The following is a 13,349-nucleotide window of genomic DNA, read 5'->3' on the forward strand; positions in this document are numbered from 1 at the left end:
TCTGAAAATGTAAAAGTGCATTATTTCAACAACAATTATTTATATAATAATAATAATAATAATAATAATAATAATAATAATAATGACTGATTATAAAGAATTGATCAGTTCCATTATATTTACATTTACATTTGTGGCATTTAGCAGACGCCCTTATCCAGAGCGACATACAAAAGTGCTTTGAGTCTCTAGTAATGAATAAATCTACACTGGTACACAAGATTACACACTTAATATAACTATAACCCTTGAATTCTACAAACTTGGAAAGTGCTAATTTAAGTATTTCAGGAAGAGGTAGGTCTTCAGTCGTCGCTTGAAGATAGTCAGGGACTCCGCTGTACGGACATCTAGGGGAAGTTCATTCCACCACCTAGGTGCCAGAACAGAGAAGAGCCGTGAAGTGTACTTACCTCTCATTCTGAGAGAAGGTGGTACCAGTCGAGCAGTGCTGGAGGATCTCAGACATCGTGATGCAGTGGGAGGTGTGATGAGGTCACTGGGGTAAGATGGTGCTGGTCCATTTTTGGCTTTGTAGGCAAGCATCAGTGTTTTGAATCTGATACGTGCAGCTACTGGAAGCCAGTAAAGGGAGCGCAGCAGTGGGGTGGTGTGGGAGAACTTGGGCTGGTTGAACACAAGTCGTGCAGCTGCGTTTTGGATCATTTGCAGTGGACGAATAGCGTTCAGGGGAAGACCTGCCAGCAGAGAGTTGCAGTAGTCAAGTCTTGAAATGACAAGAGACTGAACAAGCACCTGGGCAGAGTAACATGAGGTTCGGCAGATAGTTTGAGCAGAAGATTCTCTGCATCACCGTTTCAAAATGTGGTGGGTCTTTAACATTATTTGGGAGGTATGAAGAGCAGTGAGCACATAGTGAAAGAGCACTCAAGTCCATGCTAACCAAAGCAGCCTCTTTCCTGTGTTAGTGATAGGATTGAAATAGATGGCTTTAGTGCCGGAGGTTTAGGCAGTAACGTGAAAGTCTTATCTTCTATTATTCTTTTGTGTTGCTGAAGTTTTACCAACAGATTCCATAAGTAAATGATCCATGTGGTGAGTTTGATCAAACACGCTACCACTGTTGGGCAGTAACGCGTTACTAGTACTAGTAACGCGTTACCGGTAAAAATAAAGTAACTCCGTTACGCTACCGTATGGTGCGTTACCCGTTACTTTTATAAATTAATTAATTTCGGCTGAAGTGTAGACTACAGCCTAGCTTGCTTACAGCAGCATCACATTGTAGGATTGGTGGATGAACCACTGTAAACACGAAGAAGACGCATTGTAGGATTGGTGGATGAACCACTGTGAACACGAAGAAGACGCGCTGTGGGCGTGTCTCCGTTTATTCAGGTCTGTGCGGCAGTAATGGCGAGTCGAGGCGAGAGCAAGACGAGTTTCTCAAAGTGGAAATATGCTCGTTATTTCACTTTAGTTGAGTATAAAGACAAAAACTTTTAAGTCAAATGTAAGCTGTGTCTTTCTGGTTCGAAGCTCGCATCTACTGCGATAAACAGCAACTCCAATCTGTTGAAGCTCCTCCAGGAACTCCATGCCTGAGGAGCTAGAAGCTATGCGCTAACCCGGTGTTGTGTTCTACATTGTTGATAGTTTTCATACTTCAGCTGTGAAAGGAACATTTTTAAGAGCTCAACACAACAGCAGAAGCCACTTTAGTTTTTGATTGTGAATATATTATTCAGCTTGTTTTGTTATTTATTTCAGAAATCCTTGTGATATATTCAGTTTGTGCTGCTCTGACTTTAATAAAATAGTGCTTAAAAATTACTTTGTGTTTGTCAGTTTTGTGTTTGTATAGACCATAACGCATAAAAGGGCATTAATGGGAACATTAAAGAAGGTTCTTTAAAAAAGTAACTAAAAAGTTACTTTTAACAGTAACGCATTACTTTTGGGTGTAAGTAATCAACAAAGTAACGGAGTTACTTTTTGAATGAAGTAACGAGTAACTGTAACTAGTTACTATTTTTTAGTAACACTGCTCGCTACATTGTTCAAGTTCAAGTTTATTTCTATAGCGCTTTTCACAATGGACATTGTCTCGAAGCAGCTTCACAGAATTTAATGATGAGACTTTCAGCCACTGGATTTCTTTAAATCCATGAACCAGAAGGCATTTCTTGCACTGTTTATAATTCAAATTCTAATGCTATTTTTCTTTTTTTTTTTCTTTAAAAAAAAAAAAAAAAGCATTCAGATGCTGAAACACGTGCAGAGCGCTGTGGTATACTTTTAGGGACAGGGGCTAATAAATTCTGTGCAGCGCTCCTCTGCTGCGGACCCTGCAGCATTGCATATTCTCGCTTTCTCTCTGAGCATTGCACGAGCTGCACTTACAATTTCACACCTAAATGAAAGCTCATGATGCACATGTGCGCGTAGCCACAGTCATCTGTCTGTGCTTTGATTCACTCTGATTGTACAGTGGGCTGGGTGGCGGCCATCGTTAACCTTGGTGCCACTGCTCGGTGGGCAATGGACTCACTGGGGGAATACGGTGCCCTTAAAGCCTCCCCACACTACATTCAATAGACATAAAAAAAATTCTATTGAATTTCAAAGAGCCAGGACCTTGGGAGCACTTCTACTGACCTTTGTCTGTGTGCCACTGTTGGTCATCAGTCATATTTATCCATAATACCAACACAGGAATCAAGTCTAAAACCTTGCATTCAAAATGCCTCATTCTTTTTTTTTTTGTTATATTACTTATAAAACTATAAAGTAATATACATATTAGGCTTGTATGCTTTATTTATTCCAAAGGCCCAAAGACAATATTATTGTGGCCAGGTTTTCTGTTTAGCATTCTAGCCTCGGTAGAAGGAGAGTCTGGTATTTGAAAAGATTTTTTAATATCATAATGTCTAATGCCATTTTCAGCCTAAAATAGAACAACTGCAATGTATCTCTAGTATTGTAACGTTGGTAACTGTTTGAATGATTGAAAGGGGGGGAAATTATATTATCAGTTGTTGTCTTTGCTTTTTAAGCCTATTCCGAGTCAGAGAAATTCTCTGTTCACTATTTATTCGTATGATTAGTATTTGACAAATAATAATTAATTTTGTTGAAGTTTGTGTGTGTGTGTGTGTGTGTGTGTGTGTGTGTGTGTGTGTGTGTGTGTGTGTGTATGTGTGTGTGTGTGGATGTGTGGGTGGGTGGGTTGTTGGAGTGTGAATGTGTAGAAAATGGTCATGGTCTAGCATGCAGGGTTGGAGAATGTGTGAAGTCCTTCAGCTCTCACTGCGCTGTGTCCGGGTCAAGACGGTCATCCTGGTATTTGCCTCTGCTCATTATCTGTGTGCCAGAGCTGATCTCAGGTTAAAGCAAAGCAACTAATGGCCGGATTGGGCAAGATTACTGCTGATGAAGCTTGCGAGCTCACATACTGCACTCTGCTGTCCTCTGCAGTTAAGACATGATTACAATCACTGCACTGGACACTGTTAGTTCAGTTGGCAAAAAAAAGCTTAGCAGGCTCCATTAAAAAAAACTCAGGCAGTTAAAAAAATAACCTAAATATAGAGACTATATAATGGTGCTTTTTGAATGTTCACAGCGCAGGTTAATTTGAGATTTTTGACTCATTTGTGTGATTTATTTTTATGGAACATGCGACCACTTACAGGCATAAGCTCAACAAGTTGGATGTATTTACCAGGCAAATGTATGATATTTTAAGAAGTGCTGGAAGTACTAAAAAATGTAAAGAAAAAAGTCTGTTTTCCCTTGGTGGTGTGGGAAGTCATTGGAATTGACTTTAATTGGTTAAAAGCATGACTGCTAAGGCAATTAAAATGACAGGTGAACCTGTGTGGTGGGCATGTTCCTTTAACCTCACCTGTCCAATTTGACATGTCCTAAACCCTTCTCCAGACGTTTCCATGGCAGCAAGTATTTTGATTCATTTAACTTTTCAGATTAAAAAAAAAAAAAAACTACTCAATTGTGTTCGGAGGATCTTTATTATTTCCTTTTTAATATGGAGTTTTATTTGCTATAATTGGCTCTTTAAGTGTAGAAGAAGGATATTTCAAAAATTATTGGTGTGGGCAATTCCAGCTTTATGGATGTGCATTTACCAAAAGATTTGCTCGTATTCTATTGGAAACACACACACACACACACACACACACACACACACACACACACACACACACACACACACAAATTTAATTATATTTTCACTCAGCAGAGGCTTACCAAATTAAATTCTGCTCTGGATGGGACTGGAAATGAACACAAAATTTGGGACGTAGCACTTTTACAACCCCTAAGTTTTTGAATTTGAAACCAGAAAGCATATCATCTACATTATTAAGGCTTTTATTAAGATAAGAATTAGATTTTTGAAAAATATTTACATTTAATTAAAATATCTCTAAAGAACAAACAGTGTTGTGTCTTTCCGTTATGGATATAACAGTGTTTTAAATGTGTTTAAATATTATTCCAAAATGAAGATCATGACAAACGAATGCTTCAGCAATATTAAATGAAGGCCACAGACAGGTGTGATGTAAAGACCTATTGATACACCATTATCCACTATACACAAACTTAACACTATTATTCACAATTCACTATACACCGTCTATGAGCTTATATACTATACACCATCTATAATCTATATATTATACACTCTTTTATAACATACACTGTCTATAAACTATACACTGTCTTTACACTCTTGTTTACTATTCACTATCTATACACCATTATTCACTCTACACTCTGCACACCATTTTTAATATGCATTATTCAGTAAATATAGATCATTATTCACAGTGAACTCTTAAAGGTCTGTACACTATTATTCACTATACACTAAGGGTGTAACGGTACACAAAATTCACGGTTCGGTACCTTGGTTTTAAGTCACAGTTCGGTTTAATTTTGGTCTGGTTATAGGGAACAAATTTGAACAAATTACATTTTAAAAACAATTATAAATAAAATGGCTGCTTGGTTAAAAAATGTATAAAGTCATATTTTATAATATTTTATAAAATATAAAATAGAATAAATAAAATTAATGCAATACACTTTTTTATTATTTATTATATTGTTACAAATTTAATTGATTAAATACAATTAAGTAAGTGGAAAAATGACATTAAATAGTTTACATTTTTAAGACCCCATTTGGGTAATACAGATACAGATGTGTGTGCGTGTGTGTGTGCGTGTGTGTGTGCGTGTGCGTGTGCGTGTGTGTGTATGTGTGTGTATGTGTTTAATTTTCTAATCTACTTAACTGTTGTACTTTTTTTAGTATACTTTTGCAAATGTCTTCATTACTTTCATCCTTCATTCATTCACTCCCTTAATACAAGGAATTGTCAGGATGTTCTACTTTTAAGAGAAATTCTTGAAGCTGGACATAAAATGCTAAATAATCCATAGCACGAGCGTTAGCTGCTAGTCACTTCCTTGTTAGCAGCTAATGCTAGCGCTATGGATTCTTTAGCGTTTTCATGCATGTGTAAAACAAATCTTATTTAAGGTACAGAGTGATTAGCCACAGTGACACTGTGCTAACTCTAGGGATTGTTGTGTATGTTTACAATTTGAAAAATAATTTTTAAAGGCACTCAAAGTGCGAGGCGGAGACTAAACAAACTTGCGATCCGCAACTTAATACGTTTCTAATAAGATTGTAACTATGTTCCGCATGTAAACTGACTAAATTTTTTACTTAAGTTAAAGTAAAGAAGTATGGGCTCTGACATGTATTTAAGTAGAAAGTAGCCATTTCTACTACCTGTTTTAATGTCACACTGGTAACTAGACCTCAGATCAAATTAATACATTAATACAAAATCATTTTGTTATCTAATGAATGTAGCCGGTCTGAAGAACCACCACATAGAACACAAGCAGAGAAAAGATGATGACCAGGTGATCAGGAATGACTCTGTTTTCATTCATGTTTAAATCACTGACTCCCTCTGTCTCATCCATGTTCGTTATACTTCATGTTGCCTTCTGCCCTGCTTGTCTTAAACTAGTCTACGTCTGTGGTGTGTGAGAGCCAGGAAATGATACACCAGTGGTAGATTGAAAAAGCAATGACAAGAAATAGATTAAAACTTAAGTAATGAGTCTGGTTTAAAAATGTAAGAAGTAGAAAGTACATTTGTACATTTTGTGTAAAAAATTTAATGAGTGAAAGTATAAAGTCCAAATAATAAACAGTTAAGTAAAGTACTGATACCAGAAAAATCTACTTAAGTACAGTAACGAAGTATTTGTACTTCATTACTTCCCATCTCTGACCGAACCGAAAACCCTGTACTGAAAGATTTTGCTACGAATACGTTTACGATATTATCTTGTGTCTATGCACAATTTTTCACTATTCCTCAGCCCCCTCAAATCTTTAGTCAGTCTTTTGCACACTCAGTTAAATTCCATTCATCTTATAGTCTCTTTTTTTGAGCATGAAAGCTGACAAGTGGTGGTGCTGCAGTAAAATCCTCAAACTGTCCCCAAATTGTCCACAGATTGCTCGGTTTAAACTGAACTATATTGCCTAGGGCAAAGCTTTCCAGAATCTTTGCTCATGCCATAAGTCTGCTCCTCACCTGCTGCTCCCTCTCAGTTCACTGGTGGTGGATGTTTTCCTGTGACATTTACATGGAGTTGTTTATGGTAAAGTAAAAGTCCCATCCCCTTTGTAATAACTTAGCCTGACTGGTGATGAATAATGGATATGGACAGGATGTGGAAAATGTATTTGATAACTTCTGTCAGGCTTAGTATTTTACTATGTTTTCCAATTTTTGTTTGAGGCAGAATATTATGAGACAGCTCTAGCTATATATATATATACACACACACACACACACACCATTTTTCTTTTATTTATTTTCTTTTTCTTTCAGCTTTTTCTCCTTCTTGGTCACCTGCGAATTCCCATCCACAATGGACTTTTGATGTTCAATGTTTAATTATATATATATATATTATAAATAAAAGAAAAATGATGTGTGTGTGTGTGTGTGTGTGTGTGTGTGTGTGTGTCTGCTATTTTGCACGTTCTTCCACTTAGAAATCATGGAGGGGTCTGAAATTGTCATCGTAGGTGCATGTCCACTGTGAGAGACATAATCTAAAAAAAAAAAATCCAGAAATCACAATATATGATTTTTAAACTATTTATTTGTATGATACAGCTGCAAATAAGTATTTGAACACCTGTCTATCAGCTAGAATTCTGACCCTCAAAGACCTGTTAGTCTGCCTTTAAAATGAGCGGCCATAATAATTTGCCATTACTCCATACATGCGGAAGTAACTGATCGTTTAAAAGGTTACCCCAAATGAAGTAGACATTTTAAAGTTGATTGGGCTTTTTTTTAACAGCTAGGATTTACAGCATAACATCTGCTTCTTCTGAGATACATGAACCCAATAAACTTTTTTGAGCTCTGTTCATGATGCACCCCAGAGCAGAATAAGTCTCTACATAGAAAGTGTTATCTTCCCTCTTCTGCATCAATGTGCTCACAGACACATATAACCAGCTAGTGTTGTTGTGACAGTAGAGAAAGTATATTGTCCCTCGCACCTATACAGCATGGCCAATTTTGCTTCTTGGCTTCTAATCATGGATGGCTGTGAGGAATGAAAATCCCAATACCTTTAGTCAACGCAATGTCTGTGGATGTCTTGTTGATTTAATTAGATGTGCCACCGTATTTGCCCCCACATATGTGCATGAAGTCTAGGCTGTGCTTTTCTCCCACATACCAGCAACCATTTATTTCTCTGGCAATATTTCTTCGGCTGGAGTTTCCAAACACAGCCGCTCGTATTTTTCATGTTTAAAAATCTAATTACAGATGATGATCATAGTGAATAGATAATAGTAGTTTTATTTTGTATTATTATTTTCAGCTCATTTTCTATTAATGATGTTTGATTAGTATAAACGTATCCTCTGAAAAATGATGAATCTTATATAGCTATCATAAGCAGAGACCCCTATATGTGCAGATGCTTATAAATTCATAAATGCTGGATTCATTGCTGATATTTACCGCTCAGTGTTATTTTTTAATATATATTTTTTTAATTAGGGAAAATACTCGTCTTTTGCGGTTTGAAAACAATAAAATGGTGTTGGCAGATATGATTGTTATGATGCACACATTAATTTAGGGATTTTCGCATACACACATAGACACACTAACCAAACTCCAAGTATTCCTGTCTTCTACTGTGCCTCTCTCTTTGGTGTGTGCAGCTGTTGGCTCTGTCATGTGGTCAATGAGGGTGTGATGGGTGCTGTTCTAACCCCAAAAGCATACTCTAATCTCACCTTGGCCGTCTTCCTCTGAGCCACACTCACATCATTACACACAGGCCCACAGCTGCTTCTACCACCAGTAATAGCAGCATTTAGCTACGTATGGAGTTGGAAAGTACAATGAAATCATGTAATAAAACATGACATTGGACTGTATGCTTTGAAAACAAATTACATTGTTTTACTTTTACAAATAAATAGCAAATGAAATTTCTACATTTTTTTTAGGGTTTGACTGGTATGGCATTATATGTATATTATATGTATAATATGTGAACAGTTTCCTAATATTGGTACCGTTAATGAATCTATCTGATAACTTTAGTCAGGGTTAGACTACAGCTGATCTCAACTAAGTTTAATAAAGATTTTAAAATATGTAACAAAAAAAAAGACAATTCAATCGTATTTTATGTTAATTTATAGAGGAAAGAAGATCTTAATTGAAATAATGCTTGAACAGAGGTTAGCTTACTAACAATCTGTACCACACAATGTATTCCTTTAGCAACAAAGAATTATATGATAATATTTTACTTTTTTATTTTTGGAGAGTCTGTTGTAGACAATTTACAGACTATCCTGAAGCAGCCTATAAATTGATTCATGCCAAGCAATGTTTACATTTAACAGCTTGCAGGAAGTCAATTTGACATTGTGAAATGACTAAAGACAGACTTTGCAGTTTATGATCTGCTTCACGTCACAAATTATAAACTGGATGATCCAAATAAAGCAAAAGGAAATGGATACAGATTATCCACTAGATATCAGTAACTATCATCTGGAGATTCCAAATACAAGTGTAATAAAAGGGACATGTTTACACATGTCTACTTAATCTCATAAATTGTCAGTTGCGAACAGCTTGATAGACTGGTTCAGGATTCACATGACATATTTACTGTACAGTATGTAGTCTGTATTTGTGCTGACTGTTTGTAAAGCATCCACATTTGATTACGATACTTTTCACTTTATCCCTTACATTTTCAGGGCTAAAGCACATTTTTTTTATATTATTATTATTATTTTAGTCATGATTGCAGTGCTATCTGAAACTGTTGCTATCTGTGTGTCTATCTATCTATCTATCTATCTATCTATCTATCTATCTCTCTCTCTCTCTCTCTCTCTCTCTCTCTCTCTCTCTCTCTCTCTCTCTCTCCCTATATATATATATATATATATATATATATATATATATATATATATATATATATATATATATATATATATATATATATATATATATATATATATAAATAAACCTTATATAACCTCTCTCTATATAAACCTTATGCCTACTTTATCCCTTATGTGTCCCAGGTACTATTCTGTATATAAGGCCTAATCAAATTATTCTGAATTTCAGAAAATAATAAACTACAAAACAAACTTATCTACATCTTATTTTAGCTCATTTTATTTTAGATAATAATTTTTAATTGCAAAACCCCTTTAAAGCCAGTGACCCTGAAAAGCCTGAAAATATTTCGCAAAAGCTAAACAGAATAAACAGCAGATTATTCATCAGGGTAGTTTGCAAAAAGTCTACAGCCATTCAGTATAATAATTAGAAATAAATTAAATGTGTGGGTGAAGCAAAATGTGCAGATGGTTTAGGTAAATTAGGTGTGGAATTTGAGATAGAGTAACAATTTTATAGAAAATATGTTATTATTGATAATGGTGTGATGAACCGAATACTACGTATATTTCCTTCCTAAAATCTTTTTTTTCCAAGCATTTTATAATTGTGTTATAGGTTTACAGTTTTTTCAGTTGCTTTGAAGCGTTTCTCAGGTCAGAAATGAAATTCTCAAAACTTCTCGTTCAACCTCCATGTCATTTAGTCATAAAAAAAATATTTCTTTGATCTGCCGTTCCCTACAATATTGGTTGTTTATGTCATGGTGATCAAAATGTATCATCACTTGAAAAGTCCTAACCCCCAAAACATCTCGGCACCAGTTCATTGCATAAATTATTGAACGCAAAATGGTTAAACCAGTTGTCAGAATCTGTCATCTAAAATTTCTATTCATCTTTTTTGGTAAATGTTTTTATAACTGATGAATTGTGCAGATGCATTTTTAATTTTACTAATAGAGGGATGTGTACAGCATCAGATCAACCAATGATCAACTAGTTCTCTAAAATATGTCGACCATGAACCTTCAATTGGCGAGCCTATACACACAGAGCAAAACACACAATTACAATAATAAAAAAAAAAAAATGCACTTACTGGTTTGCAAATATCAAGGATGATTTGAGAAACATTTCAAAGCAAAGGCACTGCTCAAATTATGAAACTGAATGTTTACCTTGTAATCAAAATTCTTTTGCATTCCTTTTATTGATTTATTTTTTGTTCATATTTTATGATGATTGACTTTATTCGACATTGACCGAATTTAGTTCTATTATCATGTCAATAATTGTGTCACAAGCATTATATCAATTTCTTCCAGGCAGCATTTATAATCATTATGCAATTACAATTAGTGTGATTATTCCTTTGAGGGTATTCCTTTGTCCAGTTAGGGACACAGATTTTTTATACTGTGACATTTAAACTTTTAATAAATATTAGGTGATCCCATTTCCCAAACAATAGAACTAAAATGATTATCTTATCAAAAAAAGACTGAATAGTTCTAACTGCTTGTGAAGATTGCTCATATATATATATATATATTTATAATTATTATTATTATTATTATTATTATTATTATTTATTTAATTTTTTTTATCTTCTATCATTACAATTGGCTGGATTTTTGTGATTTGAATTCTGCTTTCTATTGCAAACTCCTTTGACTTAATAGCAACAGTGAATAACAAATTAGCTACCTGCGCACACTGAGCACCTGTACTAACTCCACTCATCACACAAAGCAATCAAAGCCTTTGATTATTAGTCAAGCCAAAATATGAAAGAGCGAGAAGATAGACGTTCCGAAAGGCAACAGAAAAATCAGCTCTGTAGTGCTCTGGTAATCAACAGCTCCTTCATATTCAGGAACGCTTATTGCATGATTGTTTGGATGCATTGAAAAAGCATGTGTACATCGAGCTGTTTGATTGCATTTTAGAGCACAAAGCAGTGATGCTTCAGCTAATGCACTCAAAGCGAGCCACTCTTTTCTGGAGTGCACCTCGCCATGCCTGCTTCAATTGCTGTGACCTAGAGCAATTCTTGAACAAATAAGATTGCCTTTGTGTGCGCATTATTTTCTGTTGACATTTGCAAAGCACTTGGGCTACTAGCCATGGAAGATGGGTAAAGACCTGAAATGTGCCTATACCCAGTGGCTTCAATGTTTCCTTCGGAACAAGAATAAGAAAACCAATAGGAATGGAAGTCTTGTTTGTGACCATTGTGTAATAGTTATTTTTATTTTGATGGCTGTTTTTCTTTTTCTTTTTTCTTTTTGCACTCGCTTTGTTTATACCAGGCTTTTCTTTTCTTTCTTTCTTTCTTTCTTTCTTTCTTTGATTTATTTATTTATTTTTTGTAAGAAAGCTCACGAATCAACTGAAGGTGCCCCCACACATATTTTCATTTCAATCTCTGAGATCTCATCTTTATGAATGTTTTTGTACCATTGACCTGCTTGGGAATGGCTTCACACACTCCAGGTCTGAAGTATACAAAATTTCATTTTTAAGGTCATCAATATTATGCATGATACACTACAATAGTCCAGTTCCAACAAACTTTGAATAATGCACTTGTTTAACATGAGGCAAGGTTTATAACTGACTGTTAGGGTGTGTGTGAGTGTGTGTGTGAGTGTGTGTGTGAGTGTGTGTGTGAGTGTGAGTGTGAGTGTGTGTGTGAGTGTGAGTGTGAGAGAGAGAGAGAGAGAGAGAGAGAGAGAGAGAGAAATATTTATGCGGTTATGGCTCTATATCTTTCCCAAGCTGCTCGGTGTGTACCCTCCGTATTAATCATGCTGGAGGAGATAAGAGGCCTGACACTAGCCAGCGTCCTCAGAGCCCAGCTTTCTTACTTTAACAGCATGTGTGCTACTCGGCGGAGATTCGACATGGCTCGAGCTTTCTCCCAGGCAAACACTGCTGCAATATCCATTATGCCAGGGGCCAAGGATAATTTATTGTCAAATAAGGAAAATGGATCAACACTAATGTCACTTGATGATCAACCACCCAGGTTTAATAAAACATAGCGATGGTGGTGCGTGATGCTGTGCGGCGGCGTCTTATGTCCCCACTTCTCTCTACCTGGCCACAGCACTGTGGTAATTACCCTGCTGTCACTGTGATAAGTGGTATTAATGGCAGCCTTGTGCACTTTAACCTGCACTGAGCTCGCAGCATCGGAAGATTATTACAGCCAGCCAGCTGTAGTGTATGCTTTTGTGTTATTCTGTGTGTGTGTGTGTGTGTGTGTGTGTGTGTGTGTGTGTGTGTGTGTGTGTGTGTGTGTGTGTGTGTGTGTGTGTGTATGTGTGTGTATGTGTGTGTGTGTGTGTGTGTGTGTGTGTGTGTGTGTGTGTGTGCACTTTAGTGAGTGAATATATGGAGATCACAATCTGACGGAAAAGGTTTTGCTTCTTCTCTTTCTGTGCATATGCTTAGCCCCCCCCCCCCCCCTCCTTTTTTTTTTCTTTTCTATCAGTGTGTAAATCATTTTTCCAGTGTGGTGTCTTTCTCTTACCATCTCTCTTTCTCTTTTACTCTCCCCTTTCTTCGTTCTGGCTGATCAGCCTAAAGGAGAATGCTCTGTTCCAAATTGGTGCTACATCATCTAAAATCATTAGTGTGGCGAGTCAAACAGCTGTGTGTGTTTTTAAATGTGTAAACTAATGAGTGCATGCCAACAGCAGGAACAGGGCCCTCCCTGCTGCACACCTCCTGTCACACACGCTCACATCCACAGGCAAAACATCCATTCCGATTGGTCATGAATATTTAATTATTCCACTCCAAATTATTGTATTTATCATTGCAAACCTGTTCATTGTCACCAAAA

The 13,349-nt window shown here is 36.2% G+C and overlaps 1 protein-coding gene across 1 annotated transcript in view; it reads left to right on the plus strand.

The window, feature by feature from the left end:
• The window catches only part of dpyda (dihydropyrimidine dehydrogenase a), a 139,977-nt gene that overhangs the window by 36,472 nt on the left and 90,156 nt on the right, over positions 1-13,349 (plus strand). The gene's annotated exons all lie outside the window — the stretch shown is intronic.

This window comes from Silurus aristotelis, assembly GCF_946808225.1.
Source record: "Silurus aristotelis genome assembly, chromosome: 1".
Lineage (NCBI taxonomy): Eukaryota > Metazoa > Chordata > Actinopteri > Siluriformes > Siluridae > Silurus > Silurus aristotelis.